This window comes from Ursus maritimus, unplaced genomic scaffold, assembly GCF_017311325.1.
Source record: "Ursus maritimus isolate PB19 unplaced genomic scaffold, ASM1731132v1 scaffold_11, whole genome shotgun sequence".
Taxonomy (NCBI): domain Eukaryota; kingdom Metazoa; phylum Chordata; class Mammalia; order Carnivora; family Ursidae; genus Ursus; species Ursus maritimus.
This window is the reverse complement of record NW_024423453.1, coordinates 69,837,460-69,854,905: the sequence shown is the minus strand read 5'-3', so window position 1 is coordinate 69,854,905 and position 17,446 is coordinate 69,837,460. Positions and strand designations below refer to the sequence as shown.

At 47.3% G+C, this 17,446-nt stretch overlaps 1 protein-coding gene across 3 annotated transcripts in view; it reads right to left on the bottom strand.

Annotated features, from left to right (window-relative positions):
- Positions 1-1,371, bottom strand: part of LOXL2 (lysyl oxidase like 2) — an 88,045-nt gene extending 86,674 nt beyond the window's left edge. For 2 of the 3 annotated variants that reach the window (XM_008702069.2, XM_008702070.2), the window contains exon 1: positions 1,224-1,350. The gene's annotated coding sequence lies outside the window, so the exon portion shown is untranslated. Of the gene's footprint in view, positions 1-1,223 lie in introns of all 3 variants that reach the window. The other variant, XM_008702068.2, reaches the window with a different exon arrangement.
- Between the last annotated feature and the right edge of the window lie 16,075 nt (positions 1,372-17,446).

Genomic DNA, 17,446 nt, shown 5'->3' with positions numbered 1-17,446 from the left:
TGAGCTCCAGCGCTTTTCCTCCTCTTCAAAAAGAAACGGTTGGACTGATTTTAAGAACTTCGCAGTCCAAAGATTTTAGGGGGCGAAATTTATTTGGGGCATGTTTCCGACTTTCATGCACATCGTTCTCCTCGCCTGGACCTGAGGTTTCTTTCCAAGCATACTGAGTGGTTCAGTGCCCCCCACCCCGCCAAGTTCCGCCGCGTCCCCTCACCCCACCCGGGTGGGGTGTTTTTTGGTGGTCTTCGCTTGTTTCTTCCAATCATTTCTATTCCAGCGCTGATTTATGGCGACACCTCCAGCAGGCTGCTACATTAGAAGGCTCCCAAATTTGGGGTTGGGGGAGGGTGTGCAGAGAGCAGTAGCCAAAGCGCCTGCGTAAAAACTGCAGGCACTGAGGACCGCCGGAGTATCCGTGCTAGACTTAAGATTTGGTCTACCCCCGGGGCGATCCTGCAGGCACGATTCGCGGGGTAGCTTGTGCTAGTTCTTTCCTACTCCAGGGCCTCTCTGTGATAACGGCGGGAGAGGTTCCCTGGTCCCCGGACGAGCCAGGGCGACGTGGGAGGGAATACCTCGCGTGCGGATCGCGCCTGTCCTCGCACAGGGCTCAGGACACTCGGGCGCTCAGCCGAGCCTTTCTAGCAGGCTGGGGGAAAGCCCAGTTCCGAGGCAGCGGCCACCAGAGCACACAGGCGCAGCCCCGATAGCCCCCACCCACTCTGCCCCAGCCCGGTGCGCTCCGTATCCCCAAAGCCGCAGTACCGGGGACACGCCAGGCCGACCCCCGCTCCCCGCACGCGTTCCACCTCCTCAAAAGCCATAACTCCGAGTGTCCCTGGCCCCACGCCTCACCCCCCTAGGCACCTAGAGCGCAAGAGCCTCGACGAGCTCCGTCCTGCCGGGTCGCGGGCGGCCCCAGCAAGCAAGGAACCGAGCGCCCTGCTCTCCGGGGCGCGCCGGCTGCATCGCCTCGTCCGGCTCGGTAGAGATGGGGCTGGGCGGGTCCGCCCGAGTCGGAAAGGGCACCCCGTTAGCCTGCGGGTCCTAGCATCTCTCCGAGCAAGTAGCCTTGGCTCGGAGTGCCCGCCGCGCAGGTCCCGGGAACCCCGAGCGCGGCCGAGAGGCAGCTCCGCAGGGAGTGGAGCCTGGAGACCCCGCCGGGACGCTCCCGCTTCCCTGCCTACCGCGGTGGGGACGGGAGGGGCAGGGAGCGCTCTTACTTGGCAGCAGGGGCAGGCACTTTCCACGATGGCCCCTCTCCGCGCCCGTCGCCGCTGACCCCCTTTCCCGAGCAGAGGGGGCGAGCCGACTTCTCAGGCCGCTGGAGAAAGCGGGCTCCAAGTTGCGGACGCCGCGGGCTGGAGTCGCTCCTTCACGCTTTTCCCGGTACTTTTAACGTGAGTCGGAAGGCAAACCCCTCCCCGGACCCACCCCCTTCCCGGGAGGCGGCCACCGCGGCAGGCCCGGCCTCCAGCCCCTTTTGTTGTAATTCGAGAGCGGCCCTCCCCGGGGCCGGAGCGGGCCGTGCGGGGGAGGCTGCGCGCCAGAGGGGCAGCCCTTCCCAGGCTTCTCGCGCCCAGCTTTCCCGAGCCCGAGAAGCTAGGCAGGGGGTCTTTCCTCTGGGAGATCTCTACCCACCCCCACCCTCAGTAGCTCCCGGAATTTAACTCTTCAATGCCCTTATCCACCAGCATTAGGGTCCGCACAGGACCCATCCTGGTCTCCAGAGAACACAATGCTGCCTGGCGCATAATAGACGCTCAGTAAAAACTGATCAATGAAGGAGTTCAGAAACTTCCATTCATCTCGCCTGGGTTTCTCCTCTATACGAAAAGCCGATTCTGAACGTGAAAACAAACAGCCCCCTTTCTTCCAGCAAGTCCTATCTATGGCCTTTGACAAGCCTCCCTCTCTGAGGATTGGTTTTCTCCTTTGTAATTAAAGGCTTTGGATTCAGTGACCTCTAAGGTCCTTCCCTGCATGGCAGGGCCAGGATTAACAAGCCCTGCGCGCAGGGAAGCGAACAGGACACAGCTAAGGGGCGCATATTGTGCAGAGGGACATTCCATTACTGGCTCTGAGGCTCACACTGGGGGCAAAGTGAAGGGCACCTTACAAGTTGGGGGAGCCCTCTGTGCAGATTGCCAGGGCTCCTGAAGCAAGAGCAGGGCTGGGCCCGGCAGGAGGCAGACAGTTGTGGGCCTCTGTGCAGGCAGAGCCCAGAGGGGACTGTCAACGGACCTCTGGTACATTAAGGGTGGCAATCCTCCTCCAGCTCTTTTCCCCCGTCCTCTTCTCCCACCCACTCCCTCCCTAGCAAGCCCAGGGCACCAGCAGTGACAGGTGGTGACTCCCAAACTAGCCTTCAGGCTCAGACCCCTCTCTTCACTGTGGATTTGCAAATCCACTGGCCTTGGGGACATCTTCCCTTGGCCCTCTGGACATTTCCCATGGCCACCGCTAACTTAGCATGCTACCCCACACCTGATCCCTAACTCACAGCCCACCCCAACCCCTGTGAGTTCTGTTAGGCAGAAAAGGGGGCTCCTCAGGCCCTTCCTCCTTACCCTCCCCCTGAATCAATCCTCTGGTCTGGTAGGCAGTGGAGGGAGGGGGCAGGAGGAGATGGGTGTGGTTATCAAAGGGCAGCAGGAGTCCCTGTGGTGCTGGAATTTTCAGTATCTTGACTGCGGTGGTGGGTACATGAAACTACACAGGGGATAAAATTGCATAGGACTTAAAATAATAAAAAGAATTTTAAAAACTGGGCAAAATGTATATTCAAGTCGTTTGCCTGCTTTTGTTGAGTTGTTTATTTTCTTATTATTGAGGTATAAATATTCTCTGTATATTCAATATATGAACCCTTTATAAAATACATGTTTTACAAAATAAAAAAAATGCATAGAACTTAATAAGAACTTAGTAAGCACTCACGTACAAGCAAAACTGGGAGAATCTGAATAAAGTTAGTGGATTGTATCAATATCAATATCCTGGTTGTGATGTTGCCCTATGGTTTTGCAAAATGTCACTGTCGGGGGTAACTGGGCAAAGTGTACCAGGCATCTCTCTGTATTATTTCTTACAGTGGCACGTGAATCTACAAGTATCTCAGTAAAATTTTTAACTGACAAAACAAACAAACAACCCACCCACAGGAGCTCCAGGGCCCTCAGGATGCAGTCTGATCGCCTTCACAGCTGTCAGGGGCCCCCAGAGGCATTTCCAGCTTGCCCATCTCTCAGCCACATTCTTTCCTCTCCCCCACGGGCCCTACTTGCTGTTCACCATGCTTGCTGTTTCACACCCCAGGGCCTTTGCACGTGCCATTCCCATGCCTTGTCTGCCCGGTAATGACTAATTCTTTGAGATCTCATTCAGTTGGCACAGTCGACACTCTACACAGTGCCTGCACATAGCAGGTGCTCAATATAACGCCAGTGAAATGAGGTTCTCTCCTCTCCCCTCACCTTTTTCTCTGATCCCTCCACTTCTGGTCCTACTCTTCATGCTAAAGCATTAACCCATATAGCATAAAATGAAAGGAAACTAACTTTGTAAACAATGTGTTGTCTGCTTGTGAAAAAAGGCAAACTCCTTGTGGAGCATTTAGAAAATACGAAAAAGTATAATAAAGAAAGTCGCCACCCTCATGTCCTATCACCCACAGATAAACACCTAACATTGGGCAGTATTTCCTTCAGGTTTTTTTAAGAATCACAGGTAGATACAGTTTTTGTACCCAGCATTTTTTTTTCTCTATTGTTTTTTGTGCATTTTTTCAATGTAGACCCCACCAGTGTCTAAAACTTCTGTGTTTGGTGACATCATTTCTCTATTGTTAGACATCAAGTTATTTACAACTTTTTACTAGTTTAAATTAGACCATGACAGTTATCCTTGGGAAAGGAATATTTATTGAGCAGCTACTATGTGGTTCCTGCAAATTGTTACAGTTGAGAAAGCGGAGGCTCGGAGAAGCTGTGTAATTTCCCCAGACTCACAGAACCAATAAGTGGTCAAGCTGTGATCATTAAAGTGTACTTAACCTCTCCTACAAGTACTCAGCGGCCTCACACCCGAGGCCTCTACAAGTCCACCTGTGCCTCGCCATGCCCCACTCCCAAGAGAAAATGAGTACTTGAAGCTTGCACAGAGTCGTTCATGGATACACTTTCAGGAACTGAACCGAAGACCTGGGAGGCCGGGAAGGCAGCAGACCTCTGTTCTAGATGAAACAGAATGCTTTATGTCCATAGGTCATCCATATAGTCCCGTGTGAACCCCCGCCCCCCCATCTCCCAGGCAGAGGCAGAGCCACGCAATGGATTCAGAGCCTGCGTCCACAGTCAGAATACCTGGGTTCACATCCCGACTCCACCACTTCCTGCCTGAACAGTGACTGTCTTTGCCTGGCTCGCCTCATCTGTAAGAAGCATCTCATTCAAAACGCTTCTAGAGGAGTGAAAGGGGCCGGATGCCCGGGGAGCCGTAGAAGAGTCCCTGCATGTGGGATTGCACTTAAGTTGCTGTTTGGCATCTGCTCCTGCAGGGCTGCGGGGCTGCGGGGCTGAAGGGACGAGGGCATGGCGCTGTTGTGGACTCTGCGGGAGCAGGAGCTGCAGACCCCCAGCAGCCAGAGGGAAGGAAGCCGGCACCGGCCTGCCACCTGCAGGGGCCATGGGGATTGCGTCCCCAGGACACACTCCCGTGATGTGATGGCTGAGTCCAAGGGTATGGACTGTTCTTTCTCTTTTCTCTTGGCTCTTGAGTTCAGTGGCCAAATCACCTTCCTAAGTCTGGGTATGTCCCAGAAGGGCAACCGGGGTCTCAGTGGAGGCCCAGCTAACATCCTCCCCAGTTTTTGCTCTCAGGGGGCTGACACACTCTGACAAGACACAAACTGACAAATAGGAACAATGAAATGGGGGAGAAGCCCGGTGGCAAGTACTATGGAGAAAACCAAAGTGGAGCCAGGACAGAAGTGAGGACAGAAGGAAGCACGGAGTGCTATTTCATCCGGCTGGCCTGCGAAGACCCTGGCTGACGAGGTGGCAGTTTGGGGTGGAAAGTCTTGCCTTCCTGCGGGCTTCATGGCACTCACCTTGCAGCACTGCTGACCTATGTGTCACTTTCTGCTTGACTTATACATGATTATGTATTCAATTTCTCTCCCTTATAGGACGATCACAAGCTCCCGTGGGCAGAGTGGCCTTGGCCTCTGTGGCCACCTGGGGAGCCAGCAGCGCGCCCTGCCCATATCACCAGCATCCGTGTTTGTCGAAGTGAATCAGATTGAACTGTAACATTTGAAAGCCTACATGATTAAGAAATCATTGTGGTCAGCATTATTAATGATTACGCACAGTAAGAAGAATGAAAAAGCTAGTAGTTTAAATTTATACAATCAAAGAAGAGGCTCCAGCTCGCCTACTTGTTAAGTTAAAAGGGGAACCTAGCAACCAAACAAACATTGGTTCCTTTGGGAAAGTGATTCGGAAATGCCCCGTCACAGCCAGGATAGTGGTCTGGTCTGGTACTCGCAGAGGGGATTGCAGTTAAAGCAGTCACGTTGGTCAAGTATTTCATATATCCCAGTGTCCTATGTTGGCCAGATATCAGACCCTGCTGGCTGGCTTTCTCAGATTCCGGAATCTATAGCGTTATCACAACCACTTTTAACGGGTGCAGATGGTTTCTAGGAAGAGCTTGGGGGGAAATGCTAGCTTCCTCCTGGCCGGCAGCGCCCCCTAGTGTCCATGTCTCTTAAGGCGCTGAGCGCTTGTACTCTTCAGGCCAAGTTCAAACTAAGAGGACTTGGAGAAGTCCTAATGCCTATCTCCTTTAGAGTCGCGCTCTCCGAAACCCGCAGAGCCCTTGCCCGGATCGCAGTGCGTGGGCCGGTTAGCAGCAGCGCCGCCAGCAGATCCAGATCGAGGCCTCTAACCCCGAGAACCACAAATCTGCTCAGAAAGCACAATGGTAAACTGCACGTGTGTGTAGGTCAAGGGCGCTTAGGCTGCCTCCGCCTTTTCTCCAGAGAGCACGTGTTTTTATATCGTAAAAGTATAAGCTTTTTTTCTAGGATGTGTGATCATTCTTTGTCACACACCTGGGACTAAGCTTCCTCCATCTCTCTCCTTTTCCTTTTCTTTATTATTAATTATTATAACAACATGTTTGAAGGTGCAAACCAATTTATTCGGGTCCCCAAAGCTTTTCAAAGCCTTCTCCAATGAAGAAAGCAGAGCAAGGCAACTCTTTATATTCTTCAAAGAAGAAAAATATGTCTAGAAAAGGGAAAATCCATTTTCCACGACTACCCTGCCATTTCTGTCCAGAACTTGGGTGGGGGGCTCCTTGGCTCCTTGGATAACATCTGGTGCTTGCAGCCCATTTGGGGTCCTGTTCAGCCTGATGTTGCCCAGTGCCTCCCCTGCCTAGCAGACTGACCAGGGTCGGTATAGTTTAAGGAGTCTACATAAAAGCCCGCGTTCCACTTCTGGGGTTTGCTGTGTCTGAAATCCTGTCGTTAGAAATCAGTCTCATATGAATAAAGCACTGGTACACACAACAGTATGGCTGGGTCTCAAAAATATCATGCTGAGCGCCCCCTCCCTAAACAAGCCAGTAAGAAACCACGTGATCCCAGTCATAGGAAACTCTGGAAAAGTCGGCAATAAACTCCTGTGACAGAAAGCAGATCAGTGGTGGCCTGAGGCATGGAGGTGGAGGTTTGCCTGAGAATAAGCAGGACAGAACAACGTTTTTGGGGTGATGGAAATGATCTACTTCGTAACTGTGATGGTATTTACATTGGTATATGCTTTCTTCCAAAATTCATGAAACTGAACACTTAAAATGGACGAATTTTATTTTACAGAAATTACTCCAGAATAAGTGTTGTTTAAAACGTAGTCCTCTCTTCTGGAGCTCCTCCCCATTCTGATATCCTCTTTTAAAACGCAAGCAGTTTGGAGAAGGGCCACACAGGGTGACATGTGGGTAGGAACACAGCAGCTGGAGCCTGTCTGTGTGGGTGTGAATCTTCACTCCACTGCTTACGAGTCGCGGGAGCTGAGCACGTCATTTAACCTCTCCGGGCCTCGGTTTCTTCACTCGTCAAATGCCTCTACATTTTACTGCCCAGAATTCTTGTAAGGCTGAAATGTGTTCATAACTGTGAGATGCCTGCAGTAAAGTGCCTGGCGCATGGGCACCACCAGCTAGCTTTAAACCAATCTACACGGAAGTGTCTTCTTTTGTTTTGTTACTATGTTTTTTAGACTAGTGTTAGGTCTACAAAAAAATCGAGCAGCCAATACAGAGAGCTCCTCCCTATCCAACCTTCACACAGTGAATTTCCCCTCTTACTAACATCTTGCATTAGGGTGGTACATTCATTACAATTGATGAACCGTATTGACACATTATTATTATTATTATTATTTTTAAAGATTTTATTTATTCATTCGACAGAGAGAGACAGCCAGTGAGAGAGGGAACACATGCAGGGGGAATGGGAGAGGAAGAAGCAGGCTCCCAGCGGAAGAGCCTGATGTGGGCCTCGATCCCAGAACGCCAGGATCACGCCCTGAGCCGAAGGCAGATGCTTAACGACTGAGCCACCCAGGCGCCCCTATATTGACACATTATTATTAACTGAGTTCCATGGTTTACATTAGGGTCCAATCTTTGTGTTGTACATTCTGTGGATTTTGACAAATGTATAATGACATGTATTAATCATTATAATACCATGCAGAAGAGTTTCACTGCCCTAAAAATCCTCCCTGCTCTGCCTGTTCTTCCCTTCCTTCCCCCAACCCGCAGCATCCACTGATCCTTGTGCTCTCTCCATAGTTTTCTCTTCTTCAGAATGTCATAGAGTTGGCGTCTATAGCATGTAAACTTTTCAGATTGGCCTCTTTCACATGCTGATCCGCATTTAAGTTTCTCCCATGTCTTTTCATGGCTTGATAGTTCATTTCTTTTATGGCTGACTAATATTCCATTGTCTGGTTGTACCATAGGTTTTTTTTTTAATCCATTCACCTACTGAAGAACATCTTGGTTGCTTCCAAGTTTTGACAATTATGAATAAATCTGTTATAAACATTCATGTGTGGTTATAAGTTTTCAACTCCTTTGGGTAAGTTTCAAGGGGCACAACTGCTGGATTGTATGGTAAGGCTCTGCTTAATTTAAATGGTCTAGCCACGCAATGGAATATTATACAGCCCTAAAAAGGAAGGAAATTCTGACACATGCTAAAATATAGATGAACTCTGAGGACATGAACCGTGAGGACAGGATAACTGAAATAAGCCAGATGCAAAAGGACAAATACTGTGTGATTCCACTCATATGAGGTACTTTTAGAGTAGTTGAAATCCTGGAGACAGAATGTAGAATGGTGGTTGCCAGGAGCTGGGGAGAAGGGGAACGGGAAGGTGTTGTTCAGTGGATACAGAGTTTCAGTTTTACATGATGAAGGAGACGGAGTTCTGAGATGGTATAGAGAGTTCTGGAGATGGATGGTGGCTATGGTTGCACAACATTATGAATGTATTTAATACCACCAAACTCTACACTTAAAAATGGTTAAGATAGTAAATTTTATGTTATGTGTATTTTACCATAATAAAAACCATAGGGAAAAAAGGCCACATAAAGCAGAGAAATTGTGGGGGAAAAAAGAGTATGTTTTGTTTTCTAAGAAACTGTCAAACTGTCCTTCGAAGTGGCTGTTCCGTGGAGCGTTTCCACCAGTGATGAATGAGAGTTCCTGTCGCTGCACATCCTCACCAGCACGTGATCTCGGCCATTCCAATAGGTCTGTAGTGGTGTCTCACTGCTGTTTTAATTTGCATTTTCCTGATGACAAATGATGTGGAGGATCTTTTCTTATGTTTATTTGCATCTGCTCGTCTTTTTGGTGAGCTATCTTTTCAGATATTTTCTCCATGTTTTAATTGGGTTGTTTCCTTATTGTTGAGTTTGAGTTCTTTGTATATTTTATATAGTCCTTCATGTGTATTGCAAAGATTTTCTCCCAGTCTGTGGCTGGGAGCTTTCACCAAGCACCTGGGGTATCAGACCTTTTTCTCGCCATCTGCGTGTGTGTGTGTGTGTGTGTGTGTGTGTGTGTGTAGCAGATAGGATTTGGAAGGAGGTGGGTACTAGGATTAAATAAAACTTGATGCAGTCCTCAAGAGGCTTATATTGTGATTTAGGAGAGGAGATCACATAGAAATTAAATAACAAGACTAAGCAGTAGGAGATTCAGTACAAAGTGGCTGCAGCATGCAGTGAGCAGCAATCAGAGGGACCAGAGAGTCCAAGAGGCTGCGTGGTGTCTGGGGAATGTGATGGGTGGGGGTGGGGCATAAGAGGAGGGTAGGGACTAGACAGGCAGGGAAGAAAGGTCAATGCCTGCCAGGCTGGGCCAGGTGGGAGTGGCAGGAGGGAGACACACACCTGGGAAAACAGCTTAATCCTTGCTCAGGGAGAGCTCTGGGACATTTGGGAGCAGGTGGGATGTGGCTGGGCATAGAGTGGACCCTGGAGATTTGGCAAAGGGACAGAACATGGGGTGACAGGTTCTGAAGACAAGCTTCACCCACATTATAATTTTGCTGCTCTCCTCACTTGCCACTTGACCGCTCCACCAGGAAAGTCTCCAGCAGGGAGAAGAGGGAGAGTCTTACCTAGCACAGTCATTTAGAGGGAGGGAAAAAAAAAAAAAGTTCCAAATCTCATTCCCAGACACCTGGCTTGTGCCAGTTCTGACCACCTTGTCTCAAAGATGCAGCTAAAACAGGGAGGGGGAGTGCCAGAGAAAAATGGGAGCTTTTCTGCAGAGTGATGGGCTGGCATCTGGCAGGGCCCCCACTCCGGGCCGCAGCCCAGCAAAGCATTGCCACCTCCCAGAAAGCATTTGAGCGGCCCAGCCAGGTCACTCGGGGTTGGCTGAGGACATAGCCTGACTCCATTCCATTCTAGCTACTGGCATTTATGAGGCTCCTGCATGCCCAGACCCAGCTTGGCACCCTAGGGGAGGGAGAGGAGGAACGAATCCTGCTCTGCCCACCAGCACCTTGCTCCTGGGGGAGAAGACCCAGCACCAGCCCACAGAGGTGGCTGTCTTATTTTAAATACCTGGAGAGGGTAGGAGGTTCCGAGGAAGGCATGGTCCAGGAAAAAGTCTCCAAGCCCCAACAGCGCCAGTCACCAACACGGCAGGAACACTGCTGCGGACTGAACTGTGTCCCCCTAAATTCACATGCTGAAGCCCTCCCCACCCCCCCCACCCCCACCCAGTTCTGATGGCATTTGGACACGGCTTTGGGAGGTAATGAGGTTAGATGAGCTCATGAAGGTGGGACCCTCACGATGGGGTTTGCGTCTTTGTAAAAGAAGGAGATAGATCAAAGCTCTCTCTCTCTCTGTCCTCCCACCAGGTAAGGACACAGCAAAAAGGCGGCTGTCTGTAGGCAGGCGGGAAGCAGGCTCTTGCCAGAAACTGCCGGCACCTTGATCTTGGCTTCCAGGCTCCAGAACTGTGCAAGATAAATGCTGGCTGTTGAAGCCGCCCAGCTGTGGTATTTTGTGTCAGCAGCCTGAGCTGACTCGCACAAACACGCAGATGGCTATTCCTTCCCAGACCTCTGCCACCGCGGGCCACTGGCAACATCGTGACCCCGGGGCTTTTGCTTCTTTGTCCTCTAGCTTCACTGTTACTCCCCTCCTACACACAGGCTCGCTCCCAGAGCCCCCATCGCCTACCTTTCAATGCGCAGTATAAATTAAGATGCGCCAAATGTGTGCACAATGTCATATATCTCCAGCAGCCCCTTCCCTCGGCTACTGCCCTAACTCTCCTCCAGGTGCTCTGGGCCAGCAGGGCTTCTCAGAGTGTGCTCCAGGGGCCACTGAGGGTTACCAAGACCTTTGAAAGGAGTCCATGAGGTCAAATGACTTTTATGAAACTAAGACCTTATTTTCCTTTTTATTCTCGCTTTCTGGAGGGGCAATATGCCAGGAGCCACGGGCGCCACTTTCTCCAGACTGACGATCCGGTGTTCTGGAGCGCTCCAGTTAGGTTAGGCAATTTGGATTCCGGTTTCAGGTTTTCTCTTCAGGAGACAACGGGTTGAATTAGATATGAAGGCTCCTCCTCGCTATAAAAATGGCATTGCTCTATTTTTTCTTTTTCTTTCTTTCTTTTTTTTATTTTTGGAATCTTGGTGTTCTTTCTTGTAGATTGAGATATAATTGTGTCTTCCCCCACCTACCTCATTGAGCTATTGAGAAGGAGAAAGAGATTAAACATGCATGTGCTCTGGACAGGGAAGGTAGCTCCCTAATTATCGGGTGTGATTTTGAAGAGTGGGGCAACCCAAGACGCATCAGTGTAGTCAGAGGCCCGTCCCCCACTACCAGCCTCCTTGGTTGCTAGGAGACCATTGCTGGGAGGCTCCAGCCAACGCAGCCCGTCTCTCCAGCAGCTTCTACTTCAGGAATTGTAATCATTGTTCCTTAAAGAATCCCTGGAGCTCTTGAACTGTAGTAAAAAACCAAACCAAACCAAACCAAACCCCATTCTCTACAATTTAACATAAATAACTTCTGGCCTTTCAGTCTCATTCTCCTGGTTTTCCTTATGAGCCCATTATCTGTCTGCCTGTTGATCTATCATCTCAAAAGTTTTACAGCTGTGGAATATACCTACATGCATGGAAGTGCATAATATAGAAACATGAGCATAATGAACTAATATAAAGCAAACATCCATGTAATTACTGTCCAGCCCAAGAACTAGAATATTACTGGCATCCCGGAAACATCCCCGCAACACACATGCTCCTTCTCCAAACTGCCTCCCCGCCCTGAAGGTAAACACTCTCGCTCTTTTTTTAATGGTAATGACTTTCCTGCTGGTCTCGCCCAAGTCTCTTCTCGTCAGAGGCTCCAGGGCTCAGGCTGGGTTATGCCCTCCAGGCTCCTGGCTTTCGACTACTTCTAGATGCTGCCAATCCCCAACTGTGGACCTCTGGCCCGCTCCTCTCCAAAACTCTTCAGACGCCTGGTGTCCGACTCTGCTTCACGGCTCTCCTGGGTATCAAAGTGACAGCTCAAACTCCACTCCTGATCCTCTCCCCAAATCTGCCCACATCAGAAAGGGTAAGGCTATCCTTCCTGTTGACTCATTCACTTTTAACACCGCAGATTCACTGCAAACCCTTCACTGGATCTCCAGACTCCTGACCACGCCTCGCCCCTGTACCCATCATCTCTCATTTAGAGGACCGACATAGCGCAACTCATCACTTTGCTTCTGTCTTTGCCTCAACAGTTGATTTCAAGCCCACAAGCCAAGTCATGCTTTCAAAGCATCAAATTCCATCTCTGCCCTGACGTCACCTTGTGATAGCCTCCCATCACACCGAGAGGGAAAGCCAAAGTTCTTACAACTAGCCCACGAACTCCTATATGCTCTGCCCCCCAACTGCAGGCATCACCAACCTCATGTCCCCTTTGATGTCTCTGCTCCAGTTCCACCGCCCTCTCTGCTCTTCTTCAAATGCGGCAGGTCTGTTCCTGCCCTAGGGCCTTTGCACAGGTTCCATCATGCTGAAACTCTGTTTCCCAGGGTCTCCTTGGGCTTCTTCCCTCGCCTCCTTCAAGATTTTGCTCTAGAGCTATGTCCCCTGGAAGAACATTCTTGACTGTAATATTTTAACTTCCAGCCACCCCCCCCTTTGGCATTTCCTGGTCACCCCAGCTTTATATTTTTCCAAGTAGCCCTCAAACCTTCCAGCATACCATATACATTATTCATTTTCTTTTCCCCTGGCATGTGAGCTCTACAGGGGCAGACCTTGCTTTTTTTTTGCTTTTTCTTAATTTGTTTTCTTTTCTCACTGCTATTTCCAGTGCCTAAAACAGTACTGGTAGAATGAATGAATGGATTTCTCTGAGGCCAGGGGAGCCAGAGGAGCTGAGGCCAGGCTGGTCATGCCATCCCGCTTGGCACCTCATCTCAGCGCTCTCAATCACCTTCACCTCCTGACATCGCTCAGAAAATCCTTAGGTTTTCCTGATGACATTATAGACATATTCACTTCTTCCCTACAAAGTCAGAGAAAGTTATGTCCATTTGGCTGAGGGAAAACTGAAGCACAAGAGAGCGAGCATGCTGTTCAGAGTTCGGCTGTGTTGCAGCAGCTGCAGATTTCTTCAGTGTGTGTGTGTGTGTGTGTGTGTGTGTGCGTGTGCGTGTGTGTGTGTGTGTGTGTGTGTGTGTTGGGGTTGGGTGTTGTTGTATAAGAAAGAATTTGTCTGGTCTTTGTCCTTGGTTCTGGAGAGTAAGCCTCCAAACCATTGGAATGTCCCCCATATTCCGTGGCACCTGGGGGAATTCCAAACGTTTGGAGGCTTACTCTCTATCAGCCCTGCTCCCCTCTGTGTTGGTGTCATTTCTTCCATGGCAAAAAATTCTTTGTGAGTCTAGGGAAGATGGTGAATTTTTTTATTTCAGTTATTGTAATTTTTGGCTCCAGAATTTTCTTTTCTTTTCGCTTTTAGTTTTTCTCTCTTTATTAATATTTCCACTCTGTTCATACATTGTTTTCTTGACTAGCTCCACGTCTTCCTTTAGTTCTTTGAGCATCTTTAAGACAGCTGTTTTAAAGTCTTTGTCTAGTAGGTCTGACGTCAGGCCTTTTTAGGGAAAGTTTCTGTTGATGTATTTTTTCCCTTTGAATGGGCCATACTTTCCTGTTTCTTTGTATGCCTTCTGATTTTTTTGTTGACAACTGGACATTTCAATCCAATAATGTCTGGAGCTCAGGAAACTCTGGGAATCAGACTTTCACCTTTTCCTTGTGTTTGCTGGGGATTTTTACTATGGTTATTGTTTACTTTTTTTTTGATTGTCGTAGGCTGCCTCTGTGCCAGGGGTCCTCCTAAGGTGTAAAGTGAAGGTCTTCTCAGGTCTTTTCTGGGTGGGCCCTTTCCCTGGGCCCGCGTGGCCACTTCCCAATTTTGCTCAGGGATACACTGTATTCTATTAATTTATTTTCTTTTTATTAACTTATTTATTTTTAATTTTAAAGATTTTATTTATTTATTTGACAGAGAGAGTGAGAAAGAGCAAGAGCAAGCATGAGTGGGTGGAGAAGCAGCGGAGAGGGAGAAGAAGACTCCCCACTGAGCAGGGAGCCTGATGCAGGGTTCAATTCCAGGACCCTGGGATCATGACCTGAGCCAAAGGCAGACGCTTAACTGACTGAGCCACCCAGGTGCCCCTATTTATTTTTTTAATTGGCAGCTTTTACTCATGTGCCAATGAAGACATAAACTTACTCAGATCTTGATTGGAAAGGAGTGAACCTCAGATCCATTCTTGCTTCTTCTTGGAGACATACAGCCAATTAACTCATGAGGTCCATTGGATCCTCATAATAAGTCCATAAGGTGTGTAGAATAAAGAGGTCTCATTATTCCCATTTTACAAACAAAATGTAACAAGATGGAGAAATTTTTATTCATCCAAGTTTCAGCTGGAGGGAGGTGTGGTTTGGAAATACCAAAACTGCTTGGTGGGCTCCTCCACATCAGAGCAGCAGTGGGGGGGAGATGGGGCCACAGTTCTCCAGGGGCTGCCTGAGGCAGGGAGGGTCATGCTTCAGGTGCAGGCTTTGCAGGGTGTGCAGAGTGAGAGGGTGGATTTGTGGAGATGACACAGAGCTGTAGGCTCTCTCCCTGGGGGTATCCCAATATCTTCAGAAGAAGCTCTGATCCATGAAAATGCTGGGGGACACTGGATTTCTCGACAAGAACTTTGAAGGTCATGGCTTGGCATCTGGATATGGTGTGGAATGGATCAGAAGCTGTACAAAAGAGCATAGGAAGGCACTCCAGGAAGGACAGATGTGAGAGACCCTCACCACTGTAGCTTAGTTTCCCCCAAAGGGACAGGAGGAACCCTAATGGACCCTGTGCTGCATTTTATTGGCACATCAAGCTCATTATAACAGTTTGAACTTTTTGGAGATAGGTAAAAAGATTAGTCCTCTTCCCCCCAAATCCTTCCCTGAAGTAAACACTGTAAAATTTGTGTATCCTTCCATGTGTGTGCTATAATTTGGACTCCAGGTGCCCAGAATCAAACTCTTCATAAGCCCTGGTTCATGACATACCCTGGTCATACGACGTCATACCATGACATACATCCTTGGGCCATTGTGCATGGCCAGGTTTATTTTGTTTCATTTATTTATGTATTTATTTACTTATTTTTTTGTTTAATTATTTATTAATAAAAGGAACACTCATGAGTACAACAACCAGCCAAAGATCTGGAGCATTATCAATGAATTACGTTTACCTACACAGCCCAGCTCTCTCATATTGTTATGATCTATACCTCCACAGAGCCAACCACTATCCTGAAGTCTGTATTTGTCAGTTTATAATTCTTGTTTTGCTTGTTAAATATCTATCTATTATCTATCTATCTATCATCAATCTATCTATCATTCTGGTTGGTTTTTGTGTTTCTCAATAGGGTATACTACTGTATGCAATCTTCTGGAACTTTCTTTTTTCATTCGATTTTATGTTACTGAAATTCATCCTGTTGAGTGTAGTTGAAGTACATTTATTCTCACTGTACTATAATATTCAATTATGTGCCTACACCACAATTTATTTTTCTAGCCTTTCAATGGGTCTGGATTGTTTCCAGTTTAATATAATGAAAAAACAGTGCTATCAGGAACATGCTTGTGCCTATCTCTAGTGTGTATAGAGACCTAGACTGCCATTTCTGGGTCCTAGATTGTGGAAATATCAACTTTCTATGATAATATCAGGATGTTTACCAGTTTCCCTCCCACCAGTAAGTTAGAAATAATCCACTTCTTCACCAAAATCTATCAGGCATCTTAAATTTTGCCATTTGAATGAGGGTAGAACGGTATCTCATTGTGATCTTGTTTGCATTTCCCTGATTGCTAGTGAGGCTGAGTATTTATTTCTTCATATGTTTATTCGCCAGATGGGTTTTTCTCCTGTGCCTATTCATTTTTCCCTTCGGACTGTTGGACGCATATTTTCTCTGAGCTGTTTGTCATTTTTGAGACGTCCCATGTTCATGAATTAAGAGGATAATCTCATAAAGACGCTAATTCTCTCCAAGTTGCTCTGTAAGTTTATTTCAACTTGGGTAAAAAATTCTACCAGGAATTTTAGAAGATGACATGGAAAAGCAACTGATCAAGAATAGGGCAGATACCTCCAAACAAAATGAATGAAGTGGGAAGAATTGACTCACCAGATTTAAAGATGTGCTGTAATGTAAAGTGTATTTATTAAGGAATTGTGGTATTGGCACAGGCGTAGACAAATTGACAATGAAACAGAACAGAGAGCCTGCAAACAATCCCACTCACGTATAGGTTTTTGATTTGTGAAAAGAGTCAAGCAGATGACTAGGGGAAAGGGACTATTGAATGAATGAATGAAGCTGGAAAATTTAGTTATCTGTATGGAAGAAATGGAATGAGATTCCCAGTTATCACCATACACAAAATCAGTCCCAGTGTATTAATAACATAAGGGTCAAAGTCAAAAGTTAAAAACTTTTAGAAGACAGTAAAGGGGATTACCCTTCTAACCTTGGGGTGAGAAAGAATTTCTTAAACTAAAAACTGAAAGCATAAGCCACATTTTATTGTGTTAAAATTAAGAATTTCTGTCCATCAAAATACAGCTTTAAGAAAGTGAGAATACAACCTGCAAACCAGAAGATATTTGTAACAAATATAGCTCCCAAATGCTAATATTAATAACTTCAGTGTTTGATCTATTATACAAATACATAAAAATAGATCATATATTTTTGAAATCATTTAATAATATATGAATTACCAGAAACTTGCTCATCTACTTAAAAATGTATCAAAGACAGCTTTCTAAGGTCTAAACAATACAGTTAAACCTAACTCACTCCTTTTAGTAACTGTAATATTTTGTAGTTTCATGATTTATTCAACCATTCATTCCACTGTGGACGAGCACTCAGAAGATTCCATTTCTGTGATCACAAGCAATTCTGTTTCGGAGTGTTTGCTATGGAGACAGATTGCCTACATTGGAATCCTAGTTTCACCCTAGCTATGTGCTTTACCAAGCCGCTAGACTTACGTTTCATTCCTTATGTGAAATATGGGGATAGTAATAACTCTTGCTTGTCATTGTTTGTAGGACTGTTGTAGGGATTAAATGAGGTTATGCACAGAAGGAGGAGTGTAGAGGCATGTCTGGCTACATCACGAAAGCTCAGGAATGTCAGCTATATATCCTGTAATATACACACACTTTTTTTTAAAGACTTTATTTATTTGACAGAGAGAGACAGCCAGTGAGAGAG